This window comes from Mobula hypostoma, chromosome 11 (genome assembly GCF_963921235.1).
Source record: "Mobula hypostoma chromosome 11, sMobHyp1.1, whole genome shotgun sequence".
NCBI lineage: Eukaryota > Metazoa > Chordata > Chondrichthyes > Myliobatiformes > Myliobatidae > Mobula > Mobula hypostoma.
In genome coordinates, this window is record NC_086107.1 from 45,148,966 (window position 1) to 45,171,001 (window position 22,036).

At 42.0% G+C, this 22,036-nt stretch overlaps 1 long non-coding RNA gene across 1 annotated transcript in view; it reads right to left on the reverse strand.

Moving 5' to 3' along the window:
* Positions 1-21,836, reverse strand: part of LOC134353688 (uncharacterized) — a 38,081-nt gene extending 16,245 nt beyond the window's left edge. The window contains exons 1-2 of the long non-coding RNA XR_010019658.1: positions 21,681-21,836; positions 17,989-18,035 (exon numbers count right to left, since the gene is read on the reverse strand). This is a non-coding gene — a long non-coding RNA (uncharacterized LOC134353688). The remainder of the gene's footprint in view (positions 1-17,988; positions 18,036-21,680) is intronic.
* Positions 21,837-22,036: the final 200 nt, after the last annotated feature.

A 22,036-nucleotide genomic window follows, 5' to 3' on the forward strand; every position in this document is an offset into this window, starting at 1 on the left:
CAACATTTTTCACAGTTCCAACATTCAGTTTTCTTACCCTTTTCTTCAGATAATTTCAGTTTTCATTGAACTCCATCCACTTCCATTTGTGCTAGAGATGCTACATTATTCAGTACAGTTACCATTCTCTTTCAGGCCTCACCAGCACTCCTTGCATCATTTATGTTCTCCTTTTGCACCCTCCACCATTTGGTGCTTTCTGACCCCACCTCCTTTCTTTGTTTTACATCTAACTTTTTGTGGAAAGCCTTGATTCTGTTTTTTTTCCCTCCGTAGAGGCTGCATATTGCCAGTATTTTCAGTTTCTAGTTGCAAACTACAATTGACCTTAAATTCTATGAAGTCAGAGGAGATACATTTTCATACTGCAAAAAAAAACACTTCTGTAGTCTTGTTTCAGATACTCACTTTATAAATCCTCATTTTCTAAGTCATAGAAGAAATAATTTATTGACATGATAAAAGCAAACCACAATTAAGAAAAAAATACTACACTCATAATACAGAATTTAAGAATTTAAGTCAAAACTGCAGGCAGGCTCCAAAAGGAGTTAGTGCTCAAATGGAAGTTATTGCAGTTGAGAAGTATGGAAGCCCATATTTTAAAAAAATAACACTTGTAAGCCACCCCAATTTTAATACGGTATTTATTGCTGTTTATGTCTTTACTATTGAAGGCCACAGAACTTACAATCAGGTGTCAAAAGCTGTTGTTTTGATTGAAATAAAAAGCCATGTTTGCAAATAATAAATAAACGTAGATAATATACAGTATCGTGCAAATGTTTTAGGCACATGCACACACATATGTGTGTGTGTGTGTGCATGTATGTATATATATATATATATATAATTACTAGAGGATTGTGCAAAGTCTTTTATATTATATATATATATTATATAAAATACTTTGCACAATCCTCTTGTAATTTTATGTTTTGCACTGTACTTCCACTGCAAAAAAAAGCAAATTTCATAAACCTGTTTCAGATATGGGTGTCCCTTGTTGACTGAGAGTGGAAAGAGGACAAGGAGAGGGGAATCATGGGAATAATGGTTGGGAAAAGGGAGAGAGGATGGAGTGGGACAAAGCACAGTAAAGATATTCTGCAATGACAAATAAACTCTTCTCAAGCTTCCAGCCGGGTACAGGTATCAATTATAACCAACATCTCGATGACAAACACTGCCAAATGAAGATGGCAGTGTTTGTCATCAACAGTTATAACTGACACCTGTACCCAGCTGGAAGACTGAGAAGAGTTTATTCGTCATATACACCAGGAAAACACTAGAAGCTTTTTCATTCTGTAATGATCAATAAACCAATTGTTTGGAATCAAATGACCTTGCCTGGTGTCTCAGGGCTGGGTGTGCCTGAGCCTGTGCCACAACAGCCCCACCTGCTCTCCTTCTCTGCCGCCTGTCCCACGCCCCTCCCATGGTGCTCCACCCTCACCATTCCCAATCTCCTTTTCCCCTGCCAAATTTACAAACTTACTCTCCGCTTCATGTTGTCCAATACAGTACTGTGCAAAAGAATTAGGCACTCTAGCTATATATACGAGGGGTGATGAATAAGTTCATGGCCTAAGGTAGAAGGAATCAATTTTAGAAAACCTAGAAAATTTATTTTTCCTACATTTACACACTTAGTCCAGCGGTTGTGGAGCATACAGATCCCTTCTTTGTAGAAGCCGGTGTCTTGGACCTCCAGAAGTGGTCTACAGCAGGGGTGATTGATAAGTTTGTGGCCTGAAGTAGAAAGAGATGAGGAGAAACTTCAAACTTTCTGCATTTTCACTCAAAGAGTTGAACTGCACATACATGTAACAAGAGCTGTATAACTCATCTCCTTCTACCTTAGGCAACGAACTTATCAATCACCCCTGCTGTGGACCACTTCTACAAAGAAGGGATCCGTATGCTCCATGACCGCTGGACTAAGTGTGTAAATGGAGGAAAATAAATGTGCTAGGTTTTCTAAAATTGACTCCTTCTACTTTAGGCCACGAACTTATCAGTCACCCTTCGTATGTGCCTAAGACTTTTGCACAAGACTGTATAGTCATGTCCAAACACTTACTCTGATATAGAAATGTGACTTCTGCAGCTCTACCACCATGTAATCAATCCGCAGTAAAGTATGAAGTCAACAACTCCTTCAGTGACAGTATGCTATTTTAACAATAATAGTAGCTAAACAAGGGGAGAGATTTATAAGCATACCACTGTTATTGAATATAGCTTGGTACAGATTAACTAGTACAGGATTGATGAAAGGTCTCAGCCCAAAATACTTCAACTGTTTATTCCCCTCCATTGATGCTGCCTGTGTTATCGGGTTTGGATATGGCCCAAGTGCAGAGTGAGAGACACTGAAGCAGGTCAATAGTTCACAGACTTTAATACGAACAGTGTTAAAGGGAAAATAAAATAATAAACGCTAGGCCAAACAGGGCTGTTAACTAAAACTCTCAAAAGAAAAGCGAAGCCTACACTGTGGCTGAAAAGAACATCTAAACATTAAATGAATACCGCTAGTCTTCAGAGTCAGTTGACTTGAAAGTCCAATGTCTCAGGGAAAGCTGAAAGCAACACAGCAGTGAAGCATTGCTATGCTCGGTCCAAGTCTCGACAAGCACTACGACGACAAGTATGGAGTTAAATACTATCACAATTAAATAATAATTAACTGACTGGTGCAAATTCACAAGCGCATTTGCCATGAGTTGAGAGTTAAAGGGCAAAAGTTTAGGGGTAACATGAGGGGGAACTTCTTTACTCAGAGAGTGGTAGCTGTGTGGAACGAGCTTCCAGCAGAAGTGGTTGAGGCAGGTTCGATGTTGTCGTTTAAAGTTAAATTGGACAGCTATATGGACAGGAAAGGAATGGAGGGTTATGGGCTGAGTGCAGGTCGGTGGGACTAGGTGAGAATAAGAGTTTGGCATGGACTAGAAGGGCTGACGTGGCCTGTTTCCATGCTGTAATTGTTATATGGTTATATGGTACCTACTGCGCTGCTGAATCCGTGGTTGTGACAGCCTGGCTTGCTGTGTTCCTCCAGTGTTGTGTGTGTGCTGTTCAAGATTTCCAGCATCTGGAGAATCTCATGTTTATCAATTAGAGAAATGCCTACTAAGGGGAAATACAATGATAAAGTTCTACAGGAAAAGGAAGTTCAATAGTTATCAAGAGGAGGAAGGAGAAGATGGCGGCGCGACGCAGCATGCACGGCCGTTCCGAATCATATCGATTCTGTGTTAACTAGGGGGCCGTGCACAATCTGGATTTGATGGAGACAGCTGTGAGAAGCACAGAAACACCTGGAGAAACTTCTGAAATGCCCACTTCACTGCCGCTGCTACTGTGCAATCGAGAATCTCCGGAGGGGAAGGCCCCAAATCCTTGGCTTTGCCTATTGCCTGTTGCCGGGGTCAGGGTCGAAGCGCTCGGCAGAGATGGTGCTCGGTGCTCGATGTTGGAGAGCTGGTCGGAGGCTCTGAGTTTTTGAACGGTCTCAGAGTCAGACCGTGGTCAGATGCTTCCAGGATGCTGCATCGGCTAGTTTGCGGCACTGGAGGTTCACTGTCTGCATGAGATGATGGGACTTTCGAGAGACTTTGAGACTTTCTACCATGCCGATGGTCTGTTCTTTATCAAATTATGGTACTGCTTTGCACTGTTGTAACTATATGTTATAATTACATGGTTTTTGTCAGTTTTTCAGTCGGTTTTTCATGTGTTTCTGTGATATCATTCTGGAGAAACATTGTATCTTTTCTTAGGGCATGCATTACTAAATGACAGTAAAAGAGGACTGCGTGTCCTCATAATCTAATCTAATCTAATCTAAATTCTTTCAAAATGGCTTATTAGTGATAGCAAGAATGACACATATCTGAAAAGACTGGGTCGAAGGCAGGTGGTGTCTGTGAACCAAAATGCGAAATAATCCTCATCCTCACCAACCCACCTTTATCAGATACATCTGTACTTTACAGTATTGGTAGAAGTGACCATTGCACAGACCATCTAGAGTGATGTCACATCATGTATGTTTCATGATGATCACGATAAATGAAATAGACTTAAAACAGATCTGACAGCTCAAAACTGGCTAGTCATGAAGTGTTGTGGGTCTTCACAGGACCAGAAATATGCACTATTATAATCTGAAACTTATAGCCTTGCTTGTCTCCCTAGTTATTATCAAGCCATATCTGATATGATGGGTATGCTGGATGTAGAAGCAGTTCTACTTGTAAAGGAGCTGCCAATCTAATGAAAGTTTAACACTGGGCTACAAGGCAGTCTTAACCACAATAACAGCATGCAATACACAAAAATAAGCAATCTCATGAGATCAAAAGCCCTGCATTTCTGCCACATCTGCTTAAGAACGGTTGTGGACAATCAAGTTGAAAATGGGAGGAGGAGGTCCCAAAAGAATCTGCATCATCAACAATGAGAGGGCCAGCAAGTGTGTGCTAAAATCAATGCCAAATAGAGGAACTATTTTGGCTTCTCTTGAGATCAGCAGCATTACAGTGGTCAGCTTCAACAATTCTATTTATTGCACATGATATCAAGAAATGGCTGAGAGCACAGGATACAACAAATTGAACACTGGAGTAGAGACACCTTCAATTATACAAAGACCTTGTAAGATTTCACCAAGAATGTTGTGCACAAGGCTATTTTTCGTATCCAAAGAAAGATATAAGACCATAAGGCAAAGGAGCAGAAGTCAGCCATTTGGCCCATCAAGTCTGCTCTGCCATTCTATCATGAGCTGATCCAATCTCCCATTTAGTCCCACTCCCCTGCCTTTTCACCATAACTGTTGATGCCCTGGCTACTCAGATACCTATCAATCTCTGCCTTAAATACCATCCAATAACTTGACCTCCACGGCCACCTGTGGCAACAATTTCCATAGATTCACCACCCTCTGGCTGAAAAAATTTCTCCGCATCTCTGTTCTGAATGGGTGCCCCTCAATCCTTAAGTCATGCCCTCTCATACTAGACTCCCCCACCATGGGAAACAACTTTGCCACATCCACTCTGCCCATGCCTTTCAACATTCGAAATGTTTCTATGACGTCCCCCCTCATTCTTCTAAACTCCAAGGAGTACAGTCCAAGAGCGGACAAATGTTCCTCATGTGTTAACCCTCTCATTCCCAGAATCATTCTAGTGAATCTTCTCTGAACCCTCTCCAACGTCAGCACATCCTTTCTTAAATAAGGAGCCCAAAACTGCCCACAGTATTCCAGGTGATGTCTTACCAGTGCCTTATAGAGCCTCAACATCACATCCCTGCTCCTATACTCTATTCCTCCAGAAATGAATACCAATATTGCATTCACCTTCTTCACCACCGACTCAACCTGGAGGTTAAACTTAAGGGTATCCTGCACGAGGGCTCCCAAGTCCCATTGCATCTCAGAACTTTGAATTCTCTCCCTATTTAAATAATAGTCTGCCCATTTATTTCTTCCACCAAAGTGCATAACCATACATTTTCCAACATTGTATTTCATTTGCCACTTCTTTGCCCATTCTCCCAATCTATCTGCAGACTCTCTGTTTCCTCAGCACTACCAGCCCCTCCACCTTTGTATTATCAGCAAATTTAGCCACAAAGCCATCTATTCCATAATTCAAATTGTTGACATACAGCGTAAAAAGAAGCTGCCCAAGTATGGACCCCTGTGGAAAACCACTGGAAACTGGCGCCAACCAGAATAATTCCCACTCTCTGTTTCCTGCCAATCAGCCAACACTCTATCCACGTATGTAACTTTCCTGTAATTCCATGGGCTCTTATCTTGTTTTGCAGCCTCATGTGTGGCACCTTGGCAAAGACCTTCTGAAAATCCAAATACACAACATCCACTGCATCTCCCTTGTCTAGCCTACTTGTAATTTCCTCAAAAACTTGCAATAGGTTTGTCGGGCAGGATTTTCCTTTAAGGAATTCATGCTGAGTTCTGCCTCTCTTGTCATATGCCTCCAGGTACTCCGTAACCTCATCCTTGACAATCGACTCCAACAACTTCTCAACCACCAATGTCAAGCTAACAGGTCTATAATTTCCTTTTTGCTTCCTTGCCCCCTTCTTAAATAGCAGAGTGACATTTGCAATCTTCCAGTCCTCTGGAACCATGCCAGAATCTATTGACTTTTGAAAGATCATTGCTAATGCCTCCACAATCTCCACAGCTACTTCCTTCAGAACACGAGGGTGCATTCCATCTGGTCCGGGAGATTTATCTACCCTTAGACTATTCAGCTTCCTGAGTACTTTCTCTGTCGTAATTGTGACTGTGCACAATTCTCTTCCCTGACACCCTTGAGTGTCCGGTATACTGCTGATGTCTTCCTCAGTGAAGACTGATGCAAAATACTCATTCAGCTCCTCCGCCATCTCCTTATCTCCCATTACAATTTCTTCAGCATCATTTTCTATCGGTCCTATATCTACTGTCACCTGCCTTTTACTCTTTATATACTTGAAAAAGCTTTCAGTATCCTCTCTGATATTATTTGCTAGCTTCCTTTCATAGTTCATCCTTTCCCTCTTAATGACCTTCTTAGTTTCCTTTTGCAAGCTTTTAAAACTTCCCAATCCTCTGTCTTCGCACTAATTTTTGCTTCCTTGTATGCCCTCTCCTTTGCTTTAACTTTGGCTTTGACTTCTCTTGTCAGCCACGGTTGCATCCTTTTTCCATTGGAAAATTTCTTCTTTTTTGGAATATATCTGTCTTGCACCTTCCTCACTTCTCGCATAATCTCCAGCCACTGCTGCTCTGCCGTCTTTCCCGCTAGTGTCCCTTTCCAGTCAACTTTGGCCTGTTCCTCTCTCATGCCACTGTAATTTCCTTTACTCCACTGAAATACCAACACATTGGATTTCAGCTTCTCATTCTCAAATTTCACAGTGAACTCAATCATGTTATGATCACTGCCTCCTAAGTGTTCCTTCACCTCAATCTCTCTAATCATCTCTGGTTCATTATGTAATACCCAATCCAGTACAGCCGATCCCCTAGTGGGCTCAACAACAAGCTGTTCTAAAAAGCCATCTCGCAGACATTCTATAAATTATCTCTCTTGACATCCAGTGCCGACCTGATTTTCCCAATCCACTCGCATGTTAAAATCCCCCCACAATTATCTTAACTGCTCTTCTGACAAGCTTTTTCTATTTCCTGTTGTAATTTGTAGTCCACATCATGGCAGCTGTTAGGAGGCCTGTATATAACTGCCATCAGGGTCCTTTTACCCCTGCGATTTCTTAGCTCAACCCATAAAGATTCTGCACCTTCCAATCCTATGTCACCTCTTTCTAATGATTTAATATCATTTCTTACCAATAAAGCCACGCCACCCCTTTGCCTACCTGCCTATCCTTCTGATACACAGTGTATCCTTGGACGTTCAGCTCCCAGAGACATGCATCCTTTAACTACGTCTCAGTGATAGCCACAATATCATACCTGCCAATCTGTAGCTGTACAACAAGATCATCCACCTTATTTCTTATGTTGCGTGCATTTAAGTATAACACCTTATGTCCAGTATTTGGTACTTTTTGCTTTGATTGCACTGCAACTCATCCCAACGGCTGCAAATTTGCCTCATCCCCTGCCTTTCCTTCCTGACATCTTTACTGCTCACTATCATAGATTTATTTCTGTTTTCCCCCTCCTCCGCTCTATCATTCTGGTTCCCATCCCCTGCCAAATTAGTTTAAACCCTCCCTAACAGCTCTATTAAACCTTCCCGCCAGGATATTGGTCCCCTTCGGGTTCAGGTGTAACCCGTCCTTTTTGAACATGTCATACTTCCCCCAGAAGAGATCCCAATTATCCAAGAATCTGAAGCCCTGCCCCCTACACCAGTCTCTCAGCCACGCATTCATCTACCTGATCCTACTATTCTTGCCCTCACTAGCTCGTGGCACAGGCAGCAATCCCAAGATTACTACCCTGGAGGTCCTGCTTCTCAGCTTCCTTCCTAACTTCCAGAAATCTCTGTTCAGGACCTCCTCCCTTTTCCTATCTATGTCATTGGTACCAACATATACCAAGACAGCTGGCTGCTCACCCTCTCCCTTCAGAATATTCTGGACCCGATCTGAGACATCCCGTACCCTGGCACCTGGGAGGCAACACACCATGCGGGTATCTCCATCAGGCTCACAGAATCTCCTGTCTGTTCCCCAGACTATGGAATCCCCTATGACTACCGCATTCCTCTTCTCCTTCCTTCCCTCCTGCACAACAGCACCAGGCTCGGTGCCAGAGACCCGGTCACCGTGGCCGTACCCTGTCAGGTCATCCCCCTCAACAGCATCCAGAACAAGATATTTGTTGCTGAGGGGGACAGCCACAAGGGTGCTCTCCACTATCCGGGCATTTTCCTTCCCTCTCCTAACAGTCACCCAGTTTTCTGACCCCTGTAGCCTAGGGATGACTACCTCCCTGTAGCTCCTGTCTATCACCTCTTCACTTTCCCTAATAAGCAGTAGGTCATCAAGCCGCAGCTCCAGATCCCTAACACGGTCTCTGAGGAGCTGCATCTCGGTGCACCTGGCGCAGATGTGGCCATCAGGGAGGCTGCAGGTCTCCCAGGATTCCCACATCTGACACCCTGAACAAATACACTTGCAATGCAAGAGAGCAGTTTCAAGTGCCTGGGTGTCAAGATCTCTGAGGATCTAACCTGGTCCCAACATGTTGATGCAACTATAAAGAAGGAAAGACAGTGGCTATATTTCATTAGGGGATTTGCTTTGTCATCTAAAACACTTAAAAACTTCTACAGGTGTACAATGCAGAGTGTTCTGACAGGCTGTATCACTCTCTGGTATGGGGGGAGTGGGGTGTGCTGGCTGCTGCACAGTTGTAAAATTAGTCAGCTCCATCTTGGGTACAAGCCAACATAGTATCCAAGACATCTTCAAGGACCAGTGCCTCAGAAAGGTGGTGTCCATTATTACGGACCCCCACCACCTAGGACATGCCCTCTTCTGAATGTTACCTTCAGGTAGGAAGTACAGAAGCCTGAAGGCACACACTCAGTGATTCAGAAACAACTTCTTCCCCTTGCCACCCAGTTCTTAAATGGATGTTGAACCCATGAACACTAACTCACATTTTTTAATTTCTGTTTTACACTATTTTAAATTTAACTATTTAATATGCATACATATGCTTACTATAATTGATTTACTTATTTATATATTTTTTCTCTATTATCACGTATTGCATTGTACTGCTGCGGCTAAGTTAACAAATTTCACGATATATGCTGGTGATATTAAACCTGACTCTGATTCTGAAGTGTGCACCTATCATTACATAAAGACAGATTTGTCATGAGGAGAAATTAGGCAGACTAGGAGGAGTTTCAGAACAAGAGGTGATCTCACTGAACTGTACAAAATTTTCATGGGGCTTGACCGGGTTGATGTTGCTTCCAGCTGGAGACTCTGGAACCAGGAGACATAATCTCAAAATAATGAATTAAGTATTGACAAAGAAGAAGTTTCTTCATCCAAAGAGCAGTGAACCTTTTCAATTCTCCACCCAATGGGACTTCAACCAAATGAAAAGAAAAATCTGCTGATTTCAGCCCTAAATGGTTGATCCTTTACACCGAAACATTAACCCTAATTTGTAGACTCTACAACTAACCTCAGGAGCTGCCGTAGTTATTCCTATTCATAATTATGTGTAACAGAGTGGGGAAGTTTCTGACAGGTGGACTGCCCACAGGTGGGAAGGCAGAGAAAGGGCAATAGTTGACCAGTCATTGAGGAGTTACAGGAAGAACAGAAGAAAACGTGCAGAAACTCATAGTTTGAACTGGTTCAGCAGATGTGCAGTTATGAATGTCCTTGATGTGAACAAGGACAATGAAGGGTAACCACAAGTAACATGATAACATCAAGAAACAAATGATTACCCATGGGGGTAAAGTAAACATATTCATACAAGCCATAGCTGAAAGTACTTCCATGATGGAAAGTTGATCTTTTTGAAACAGAAGGGTAAAAATACAATTGACATTTTTCAAGGGAAGTTAAGTGATGCATTAATTACTGTGGTCTCATGAGTAATAATCTCAGAATTATTCTGTGCAAGGGTTTGCAATGTAAGTTTTTTTTCAGTGATTAATTATATCAGATCACTAGAGTATGACAGTCGTCATTTCCTGTCATTAGCTTTACTAAAAGTCTCTTTTATCTCTACAGTGGAACTGAAAACTCATGGTCTTTTTAGAAATAGATACTTCTACCATTGTCATGCCCTCCACATCAAAATATTGGAGAAGGAACAATCTCAGATTCAGTAGGAAATGGTAGGAGCACTGTTGAGGGTTAGAGCTGCCGGATAACTATTGACTAAATCCAGTGGTACTGGACCCTCTGTAGAAACAGCAAGTTGTGGAATAGTAAAAATTAGATTCGTAAAGTGAAAAAGGTTAATCCAGAAATTGCCAGACTCTGAAAACAGGGCTGAGAATGGCATTCAGCACAACAACTTCAAGCTGCCACTCATATATGAAGAGTGCAACATAAAACCAGCTCCAATTCCTGGATGCTTCAGGAATGCCCCACTATTGTTAGTGGCAAACATCAGCTAAAACTAGCCTGCAATGTGTAAAGCAGCCTGTATTTTTCTAGGGAGGTTGCATTGTCCTGAAGAAGAAGGGCCTGGAAATCAAGAAGAAAAAATTGGGACAGGATGGGACATAACCTGCTCCACGATTTTCCTAAGTGTTACAAGGAGCCAAGAGTCCCTCAATGCAGAGGGCAGTGAAAAGACTGGAGTCTTTGCCTGCAGTCGAGCCAAGCTGACCTGCATGGAGGACATGTAATGACTTCTGTCTGCATCAGTCTGAGGTTCCCATCTACATTAAAAAGACCACTATTGTCCTAGTACCTAAGAAAAAGAATTTCAGAATGTATATTGTATACATTGACGTTAAATGTACCTATTGACACCACAATAAGATTAAAGAACTAACGGGGAAATTACCTTGCTCAGCAAGTGGATGCATCAAGGCAAAAGACGGCAGCTTCATTATGAACAAAGAGGAAATCCTAAACAGATGGACAGAATATATAAAAGAACTTTTTGAAGACCAAGGAGGAGAAAAACCGAACATAAAGAAGAATCTTGAAGGACCTAGCATTCTAAAATCAGAAATTGGAGCAGCCGTAAATAAAACAAAACATAACAGAGCAACTGGTCCAGACAACATCGCTGTTGAAATGATACTGGCCTTAGAAGATTTTGGAATAGAGAAAATAATAGAAATAACAAATGAAATCTATGATCATGGGGAGATACTTGATGATTTAAATAAATCAGTGTTCATCACACTTCCAAAGAAAGAGGGAGCAACAGAATGTGAGTTAAATCATACAATAAGTCTGATGAGCCATGTGGAAAAAATTATTCTCAGAGTAATCATGATGAGAGCAAGACACTGTATAAAACCAGAAATCAGTAAAGAACAATGCGGCTTTGTGGAAAACCCTGGAACCAGAAATGCAATTTTCATGCTACAGATGATCTGTGAACAAGCCATCCAGGTACAAAAAGACATCTACCTATGTTTCATTGACTATACAAAAGCTTTTGACACTGTCAGACAGCAAGATCTTCTGGAAATGCTTCAAGATCTTGACATAGATGGGAAAGACATACGTTTCTTAAGAAAGTTATGCTGGGACCAGACAGCATCCACCAGAATAGAAGGAGAAGTGAGTGAGTATGTGAATATCATGAGAGGAGTCCGGCAAAGTTGTGTCTTTTCGCCAGACTTGGTATAGTGAAAATATCTTGAGAAGTATCAAAGACATCAAAGGATTCACAATTGGAGGCCATAATATAACCATTTAACAATTACAGCACAGAAACAGGCCATCTCGGCCCTTCTAGTCTGTGCCGAACTCTTACTCTCACCTAGTCTCACCGACCTGCACTCAGCCCATAACCCTCCATTCCTTTCCTGTCCATATAGCTGTCCAGTTTAACTTTAAATGACAACATCGAACCTGCCTCAACCACTTCTGCTGGAAGCTCGTTCCACACAGCCACCACTCTCTGAGTAAAGAAGTTCCCCCTCATGTTACCCCTAAACTTTTGCCCTTTAACTCTCAACTCATGTCCTCTTGTTTGAATCTCCCCCACTCTCAATGGAAAAAACCTATCCATGTCAACTCTATCTATTCCTCTCATAATTTTAAAAACCTCTCTCCCCCTCAACCTTCTACATTCCAAAGAATAAAGACCCAACTTGTTCAACCTTTCTCTGTAACTTAGGTGATGAAACCCAGGTAACATTCTAGTAAACCTTCTCTGTACTCTCGCTATTTTGTTGACATCTTTCCTATAATTCGATGACCAAAACTGTACACAATACTCCAAATTTGGCCTCACCAATGCCTTGTACAATTTCAACATTACATCCCAACTCCTATACTCAATGCTCTGATTTATAAAGGCCAGCATACCAAAAGCTTTCTTCACCACCCTATTCACATGAGATTCCACCTTCAGGGAACTATGCACCATTATACCTAGATTCCTCTGTTCTACTGCATTCTTCAATGCCCTACCATTTACCATGTATGTCCTATTTTGATTAGTCCTACCAAAGTGTAGCACCTCACATTTATCAGCATTAAACGCCATCTGCCATCTTTCAGCCCACTCTTCTAACTGGCCTAAATCTCTCTGCAAGCCTTGAAAACCTACTTCATTATCCACAACTCCACCCGTCTTAATATCATCTGCATACTTACTCATCCAGTTTACCACCCCATCATCCAGATCATTAATGTATATGACAAATAACATTGGACCCGGTACAGATCCCTGAGGCACACTACTAGTCACCGGCCTCCAATCTGACAAACAGTTTTCCACCACCACTCTCTGGTGTCTCCCACCCAGCCACTGCTGAATCCATTTTACTGCTTCAATATTAATACCTAACGATTGAACCTTCCTAACTAACCTTCCATGTGGGACCTTGTCAAAGGCCTTACTTAAGTCCATATAGACAACATCCACCACTTTACCCTCATCAACGTTCCTAGTAACCTCTTAAAAAAGTTCAATTAAGATTTGCCAAACATGAACTTCCATGCACAAATCTATGCTGACTGTTCCTAATCAGACCCTGTCTATCCAGATAATTAAATATACCATCTCTAAGAATACTTTCCATCAATTTACCCACCACTGACATCAAACTCACAGGCCGATAAGTGCTAGGTTTACTCTTAGAACCCTTTTTAAACAATGGTACAACATATGCAATATGCCAATCCTCTGGCACCATCCCCGTTTCTGACGCCATTTGAAATATTTCTGTCAGAGCCCCTGCCATTTCCACACTAACTTCCCTCAATGTCCTAGGGAATATTCTGTCAGGACCCGGAGACTTATCCACTTTTATATTCCTTAAAAGCTCCAGTACTTCTTCTTCTTTAATCATCATAGTTTCCATAACCTCCCTACCCATTTCCCTTATCTTACACAATTCAATATCCTTCTCCTTAGTGAATACCGAAGAAAAGGAATTGTTTAGAATCTCCCCCATCTCTTTTGGCTCCACACACAGCCGTCCACTCTGATTCTCTAAGGGACCAATTTTATCCCTCACTATCCTTTTGTTATTTATATAACGGTAGAAACCCTTGGAATTTATTTTCACTTTACTTGCCAAAGCAACCTCATATCTTCTTGTAGCTTTTCTAATTTCTTTCTTAAGATTCTTTTTACGTTCTTTATATTCCTCGAGCACCTCACTTACTCCATGCTGTCTATATTTATTGCAGATCTCTCTTTTTTTCCGAACCAAGTTTCCAATATCCCTTGAAAACCATGGCTCTCTCAAACTTATAACCTTTCCTTTCAACCTAACAGGAACATAAAGATTCTGTACTCTCAAAATTTCACCTTTAAATGACCTCCATTTCTCTATTACATCCTTCCCATGAAACAAATTGTCCCAATCCACTCCTTCTAAATCCTTTCACATCTCCTCAAAGTTAGCCTTTCTCCAATCAAAAATCTCAACCCTGGGTCCAGATCTATCTTTTTCCATAATTATATTGAAACTAATAGCATTGTGATCGCTGGACCTGAAATGCTCCCCAACACAAACCTCCGTCACCTGACCTATCTCATTCCCTAACAGGAGATCCAACACTGCCCCTTCTCTCATTGGTACCTGTATGTATTGCTGCAAAAAACTATCTTGCACACATTTTACAAACTCCAAACCATCTAGCCCTTTTACAGTATGGGCTTCCCAGTTTATGTGTGGAAAATTAAAATCTCCCACAATCACAACCTTGTGCCTACTACTAATATCTGCTATCTCCTTACAAATTTGCTCCTCCAATTCTCGCTCCCCATTTGGTGGTCTATAATACACCCCTATAAGTGTTACTACACCTTTCCCATTCCTCAATTCCAACCAAATAGCTTCCCTAGATGAGCCCTCTAATCTATCCTGCCAGAGCACCACTGTAATATTTTCTCTGACAAGCAATGCAACCCCTCCCCCTCTTGTCCCTCCGATTCTATCACACCTGATAGACAACATCAGATATGCTGATGACATCGTACTAATAGCTGACTCCGAAAAAAAACTTCAAGAACTACTCACTATAATGGCAGCAGAAAGTAATCGCAGAGGCCTCTCAGTCAACACCAAGAAGTCAGAAAGCATGGTCATCTCCAGAAAGACAAACATCCCACAAGTCAACAAATTCAAATATCTTGGCAGCCTAATAACAGGTAATGGCAGGTGCGACACAGATATCAAATACAGAATAGCAATGATGAAAGAAGCTTTCCAAAAAATGAAGACCATATTAACAAACAGAAAGATGAGCACGTACACTAAAAACAGAATACTGCAGTGCTACATTTATTCTATCCTGACTTATGGAAGAGAATGCTGGACCATTTCTCCAGCAATGGAAAAGAGACTAGAAGCAGCTGAATTATGGTTCTGCAGGAGAATGTTAAAAATATCACGGACCACACACACATCAAATGAAGAAGTTCTCAGAAGAGCTCAAGCAGTTCAATCACTCATACCAACAATAAGAGAAAGACAACTCAGATTCCTAGGACACATCATGTGGAAAGATGAACTAGAAAAACTCATACTCTCTGGAAAGATTGAGGGAAGTAAACCTAAAGGAAGACCTCGACTTATGTACATCAAAAGCCTAGCCAGGTGGCTACACATCAAGGAAATGGAAGTCAGACAAAAAGCAAAGGATAGATCTATATGGAAAACCATGGTCACCAAAGTCCGCATCGGATATGGTACCTAGACAGACAGACATTGACACCTATTGAAAAATAAGGTAATATGTCTTAATGATTACTGCCTGGTGGATCTAACATCTACCATCAGGCGGTCAAGGTGGGGTGGGGGGGGGGGTCATGGCATGTATTATTTAATGTCTGCCAAACTACTTCAACCCACAGCAATTGGAACTGGACTGTGTGGATGCCTGTGTTAAGACTTTGCTCATTGGCTACAGCTCTGCCTTCAATACTATAATTCCAAGCAAATTCTCAGCATTTGCCTCAAATATCCTCAGCACTGGAGCCCCACCCCAAGGCTGCATTCTCAGCCCTCTGCTCTGCACCTCTAAGCATTCATGACTGTGTGTGGCCAGATTCCAAACTAACTCCAAATTTTTCCTCTGTATCTAGGAAAAGTTGGGTGACACTAATAAACCAATTTACCAATTTCACCCTTATGAACTTCAGATACCATATTCTACAAACAGAACGACCAGCCCCACCACTACTCAATTCATCATTCACTTACCAATAGCCACTATCAGACTCACACTGATATGTAGCACGTCATCTCCTTACATTTTATACTGCTGCAAGTTTCACATTCACATACCTCAGCATTTGAAAACAACCAAGACAGCCAGATTACCCAAACACGTTGCATGCCTGAAAATTGCATGCTTGTTTGGTTTGCAAGCTAAGCAAACCTAGAAGGACAATATCACTAAAAACAAGTGACTCAGACATAAGTGACAGCTTTAGGCAGCACAGGAATAATGACTGCAGTAGAGAATGCTAATACTGTTGTATTGAAAGCAGTAAAGATGTTGGTATCATGTTAACACAAGCCACCTTACTTACACACTCTTCTGACTAGCAAGGTGCAGATGCTGTATCGTGCACATGTCATTCATTGCCTTCATGGTCCCTCCACCCACCTAAATCCTGTTACATGTATACACATGCCTTTTTCAGAACTACAATTTGAACTTTCATTGATGGAATAGCAAGGCAGTGTGACACTTGATTTCACGCTCACAGCCGCCAGCTCAGCTCAGATACTGATAATGCGTGAAATTTAGAGAGGAAAACTTCCGTGTGGCAAAGACAAGTGGCGTGGAGAAGAGCCAGGATAAAGTACAGCATGCATGCCAGTGGAGTTGCACATGAGTTTTTCTGCGGAGAATTCAGATAAGGACATGAAATGTGCGGATTGGAGAAGAAGACTGATGACAAGCATAAGTTCTCTTCCTGTTTCCATCAGCTAGCTAGTTTTGACTTCTGACACCCATACTGATTCAGTACAGTTTTAATACAGGTTATCCTCCAAAGTCATCTGTAGTCAATTCCATGAACTGCTGTAACCAGAGAAGTAGAAAGGCACTTTGAAGACATATACTAAATGGGTGCACAAGAATAACTGGCTGGTTCTTGGAAAATGGCATGATATAATGCATACATTTTTGTATGTTAACTTTGTATTGGGTTGAAATTTTGTCATACCGCAGAAACTGACATTCAGTAACAATGGCAGACATCCCACCTCTCCCGGAAGTTCCGGGAGTCTCCCACACATGAATAGTGGCTCCCTGATGCCCGCAAATTATATACAATATCACGGAAATCAATTTTTTGAGAGCCAGCGAGAGAAAGCAAGCGGGAGCGAAAGCAAGTGAGAGCAAGCAAGAGCGTGAGAGAGCAAGCAAGCGAGAGCGCGCAAGTGACAGAGAGAGAGCGAGAGCGAGAGCGCGCCATGGCAGAGTGATCCAAAAATAAAGAAAATATAACACGTACGTCACCCCAGACTACACTAAAGTGTACCACTGCCTAATAGGGGTCAAAAATAATGACAGTGATGCTCGCTGCACTGTTTGCAACAGTGACTCTTCTATTGCCCATGGTGGGTTAAAATGTAAAAGACATGTTGAGGTGAGTTTAACAGGTGTCATTCGTTCATTAGCATAGCTAATGTTATTTAAACTAGCTGGCTAGCTGCTCAGGAGCTACGCTATTGCAGACATCCCACCTCTCCCGGAAGTCTCCCGCAAATTGATGGTGCTCCCTCCCTGAAATGAGTTTTTGCAGGGTGGGATGTCTGCGATGGGAAGGTAAAATGAGGGCCTCTGGCACTTTGGGAAATCGTATTGTTATTACTGGAGACACATTCACATTGTATTTTTCTAACCGACTGCCCAGAAAGCAACTTCTCTTCCTTTCTTTTCTCTTTCTGCTGCTGCTCCTCTCTCTCGGTTTGCTGTTGCATACAGGTACATGGTGAAACTGTGGAGCACACAGAACAATAACACAGCTCCAGATATTCACTTTACCCAGTTTTGTAAGGATCAAGGGCAATCAAAATAGGAGGAGCATTATTTCAACATATTAAAAGCTTGCTGCACCACATAAAGAGAGGTTTACAACAGATATCTTTTGTCACCTGATAGCCACTCTTCCACCCAATAAGTCCATGCCAAACACGGTGCTCACGCAGCTAGTCCCAATTTCCTGAGTTTGGCCCATATCCCTCTGAGACTCATCCCTCCATGCACCTGCCAAGTGCTTCTTAAATAATCCTATTGTATCTGCTCAGCCACATCGTCTGGCAGCTCTGTCCATATACTCACCACTGTCTGTGTGAAAATGTTGTCCCTGAGGTTCCCTTTAAATAGTTCTGAAAGATAAAAGATCAGCTTTATTTGTCACATGTATATCAAAACATTGAAACATACAGTAAAATGTACCCATTTGTGCCAACGACCAACACAGTCCGAGGACATGCTGGGGGCAGTCAGCAAGTATCATCATACTTAAGAGCCAGCATGGCAAGCCCATAACCTTAAACCATACATTTTTGGAATGTTAGAGAAAACTGGAGCACCCATAGGAAACGCACGAGGTCATGGGGAGAATGTACAAACTCCTTACAGACAGCAATGGGAATTGAACTCGACAGTTAAACACTGGTGATGTAAAGCATTGTGCTAACCACTCGCATCCTTGCCTGGTCCAACTTCTCCCTATAACATAGGCTCTCTAGTTCTAGCAGCTTCCTTGTAAGTCTTTTCAGAACTCTTTATTTTTCTTATAACAGAGTGACCAAAACTGTACACAGTGCTCCTTAGGGCCTCACCAGTGACTTATACAACTGTAATGTAATATCCCAACTCCTGTAGTCAATGCTGTGATTGATGGACCAGTGTGCTAAACACCTTCTTCACCGTTATTACTACCTGTGATACCGCTTTCAATGAACTATGCACTTGTACTCCTAAGTCACTCTGTTCCATTGCACTCCATTCATAGTATACAATTATGATGTACCATTCATAGTTTGTCTTACTCTGATACGACTTTCAAATTGCATCACCTGATGTTTATTGAAATTGATTGGCCACCCTTTGCCCCATTTCCCTAACTGGTCGAGTTACCCTTGTAAAATCTGATAATATTTTCTACTATCAACACCTCCTAATTTTATGTCATTCACTAACTTGCTGATCAAGCCTTGTGCATTTGCATCCAGATCATTTATATAAATAATGAATAAGTCAGGTTCCAACACTGACTGCTGAAGCACACTACAAGTCATCGGCCTCCATTCTGTAAAGAAAACTTCTAACACCACTCACTGTTTCTAACCTTCAAACCAATTTTGTAGTTCTTTATTAGCGTTCTCTGGATTCCATAGAACCTAACCTTGCAGGCCAGCCTACTATGCAGGAACTTGTCAAAGGCTTTGCTGAAGTCCAAATAGACAATATCCACAGCCCCACCCTCTTCTGTATCTTTTTCGTTAACTCTTCAAAAAGAATCCAAAAGGATCATTAAGCATGAATTCCCATGCACAACATCACACTAACTCCTCCTAATCATATTCTCTCCATCCAAATGTCAGTAGCTCCTATCCCTCAGAATTCCCTCCAATAATTTCTCAACTACTGATGTCAGGCTCACTGGAGTATAGTTCTCTGACTTATTTTTGCTACCCTTTCTTAAAAATGGAAACAACATTCACCACATTCCACTCCTCAGGAACATCACCAATGGCTAGCAATGAAGGAAATATCTCTGCAAGTTCTTCTGCAATTTTCTCTCTAACCTCTCACTAAGCTTGAGAATACACTCAATACCTCTTCCCTGATAATATTAAGGCCCTCCAAGACATCTTCACTTGTTTCCCTTATCTCTTGAACATTAAGATTTTCTCTTCAGTAAACACCAAGGAGAAATATTAGTTAAAAATTACACTCATTTCAAAGTCTTATTAGCTAAGTACATAATATCACTGAATACTACTTTGAGATCCATTTTCTTGCAGGAAAATAAAGAAATACAATAGAATTTATGAAAAACTGTAAGTAACAAAGACTGACAAAAAAATGTGCAAAAGAAGTCAAACTGTGCAAATAATAAAAAAACATAAATAAATAATACTAAGAACATGATATGTGGAGTCGCAGATTTATTTATTTACTTAGAGATACAGCATGGGATAGGCCCTTCTAGCCCTTTGAGCCGCACCATGCAGCGTATCCCCAATTGAACCCTAGCCTATTCACAGGACAATTTACAATGACCTATTAACCTACCAACCAGTGTGTTTTTGGACTGTGGGAGGAACCCAAACCACCCACATGTTCACGGGGAGAACATACAAACTCCTTACAGGCAGCAATGGGAATTGAACCTATGTCAAGGAGGAGGAGGAGAAGATGGCGGCGCAACGCTGCGTGCGCGGCCACTTCGGTGGTGATGTTGTTATTTATCAAGTAGGGGACTGTGCACAATTCTGATTTGATGGAGACAGACGTGAGAGTATGCAGGAACATCTGGAGAAACTTCTGAAATGCCCGCTTCGCTGCCGCTGTTACTGTGTGGTCCGGAATCTCCGGAGGAGAAGTCCCCGAATCCTCGGTTTTGCTTGTTTCGGCAGCCAGGCGAGGTTGAAGGCACTCGGGAGGCTGTATCAGAGGGGCTCGTCGGAGGCTCGAAGTTTTCGGACGGGCGGACTCAGTGTCGGCTGTGGTAGGGTGCTTCCAATGCATCGGCAGGGAGTTGCTCCCTTTGCTGCTGTTATCGGGGCTTTTTTTTTACTGTGCCCATTGTCTGTTCTTTATCAAATCATGGTATTGTTTTGCATTGCTGTAACTATATGTTATAATTATATGGTTCTGTCCGTGTTAGTCTTTGGTTTGTCCTGTTTTTCTGTGATATCACTCTGGAGGAACATTGTATCATTTCTTAATGCATGCATGCATTTCTAAATGACAATAAACGAGGACTGAGTGTTCTCATAATCATAGTAAAGCATTGTGCTAACCATGACACTAGCATCCGTGAAAGGGAGTCTATAGGTAGTGGACTCAGATTAGCGTTCAGGTAAGATAATCCACACTGGATCAGAAGCCCAGTGGTTGTAAGGAATAACTGCTCCTGAACCTGGTGTTGTGGGATCCAAGGTTCCTGTACCTCCAGCCCGTTGGTAGTAGTGAGAAGAGAGCATGTCCTGGATGGTGAGGTTCCTTGATGATGGATGCTGCTTTTTTATGGCGGCTCTCCTTATAAATGTGCCCAGTGATGATGAGGACTGAGCTGTATCCACCACTTTTTGTAGACTGCCATTCCTGGGCATTGGTGTTTCCATACCAGGTAGTGATGCAGTCAGGATATTCTCCTCTGTGCGTCTAGAAGTTTTAGATGACTTGCCGAATTCCTGCAAACTTTTAGGAAAGTAGAGGTTCTGCCATGCCTCCTTTGCGATAGCACTTACGTGCTGATCCCAGGACATGGGCACCATGACACCACAGCAGTTAGCGCGTCATGACTATAACTCCGGGCGTTCTAATGTTCAAAGTTCAATTCTGGCACTGTCTGTGTGGAGTCTATCGTGGGTTTTCCCTGGGTGCTCTGGTTTCCCCTGACAGTCCAAAATCATACCAGGTAGGTTTATTAGTCATTGTAAATTGTCCCGTGATTAGGTTAGGATTAATCGGGTTTGCCAGGTGTTGCTGGGGCAGCAGGGCTCGAAAGGCCAGAAGGGCCTACTCCACACTGTATCACTAAATAAATAAAATAAAATAGATCCTCTGGTTATGGTAACACAAAGGAACTTACAGTGACTGACCCTCTCCTGCAGCTCAATACAGAGGTGGTCCTCTGATATCTAAGGGGACCTACTCTCTTCTTAGGCACCTTTTATTCTTACAAACGTTTGTAATATAACTATATGTAGCAGTACGTCTTGGTGGTTCTAACACAAATGGCACAGTAAATTGTTGCATTACTGTAGACAGACCATCAGCCAGAATTCTCTTACCGTATGCCTTAAAAGTTTAATGCCCACCATCACCTTGAGTGTCACCAGCTAATCAATGTCCGTGGCTGAAATATTATTTGACTATATAGCAGGTCCAGGATGGAATTGAGGCTGCTGTGCCAGTTGGCGTTCTACAATTCACAGGTTTTCGGTCAGCTGAAGAACTTTTGTCATTTCACCTTCACATTGGACCTCATTGGATCTAGAGGAGATACCAAATATATTGGGATTCTTTGGCATTATACAAAGAAATTCACCTCTATGATCCAACATGTGTCATATCTGACACAAGATAGGAATCCCTATTCCCAATCTTGAAACTAGAAAGAGTAAGCCAAGTTCAGTTATTTTCTCCT